This window comes from Carcharhinus amblyrhynchos, chromosome 11, assembly GCF_965287045.1.
Source record: "Carcharhinus amblyrhynchos chromosome 11, sCarAmb.v2.hapA, whole genome shotgun sequence".
In the NCBI taxonomy this organism is placed as follows: Eukaryota; Metazoa; Chordata; class Chondrichthyes; order Carcharhiniformes; family Carcharhinidae; genus Carcharhinus; species Carcharhinus amblyrhynchos.
The window spans coordinates 36,446,443-36,447,243 of NC_137334.1; the positions used below are offsets into that span (position 1 = coordinate 36,446,443).

The 801-nt window shown below is 42.3% G+C and overlaps 1 non-coding gene across 1 annotated transcript; it reads left to right on the top strand.

Annotated features, from left to right (window-relative positions):
• The first annotated feature begins 374 nt into the window (after window positions 1–374).
• LOC145350411 (U2 spliceosomal RNA) lies at window positions 375–566 on the top strand. The gene has a single exon (XR_013888193.1). It is a non-coding gene; the product is annotated as a U2 spliceosomal RNA (small nuclear RNA).
• The last annotated feature ends 235 nt before the right edge of the window (window positions 567–801 follow it).

The following is an 801-nucleotide window of genomic DNA, read 5'->3' on the forward strand; positions in this document are numbered from 1 at the left end:
AAACCAGAGCACCTGGAGGAAACCCACACAAGCATGGGGAGAACGTGCAAACCCCACACAGAGAGTGACCCAAGGCGGGAATTGAACTTGGGTCCCTGGTACTGTGAGACAGCAATTCCTAACCACTGTGCCACTCTGCTGCCCATTCCTTGAACAGTTACTATGGGCTAGCAATAAATGTCCATTGTCAGGTTGCCTGACATTTTGTGGTATTAAAGTTTGAGTCAAAAGCTTGGTAAACATTACTTTGATGTAGTCTTTCAGATATGTGGTTTCTTATAAAAATACTGAAAATGTTTTCCATGATTTTCCAAGGCGTGTTTCCTGGAACAATAACAATTTTATTGGTGGTATTGGCTAAGATCAAGTGTAGTATCGCTTCTCGGCCTTTTGGCTAAGATCAAGTGTAGTATCGACATGCTGCACTTGGTTGAAGTCGTTAGGTTACATTTCAGCTTCATTTGAAGCAATTTTTTAAAGCGGCATCTCGGCCATTTGGCTAAGATGCAAATAAGATCAAGCCCTGGAGGAGGAGCTACACCTACTCCAGTCAGCTTGGATCATGTAGATCAAGCCCAAGACAGGAGGTGAGAGCCCTGTCTTGTCAGCTTGGATCGGGAATGTCCCAACTTGTTGGGACTCTGAATTGGGTTTAATTTGACTTGATTGGATTGGAATAAAGTTTAAAAAAAAAATTTTATTGGTGGTATGTAATTTTCTTCCAGATTTGTTCTACATCTGCCTTCACTGGCATCCATCTTTAAGCCTAGTGACACTTCCTGCTGGATATGCAAACTCTGA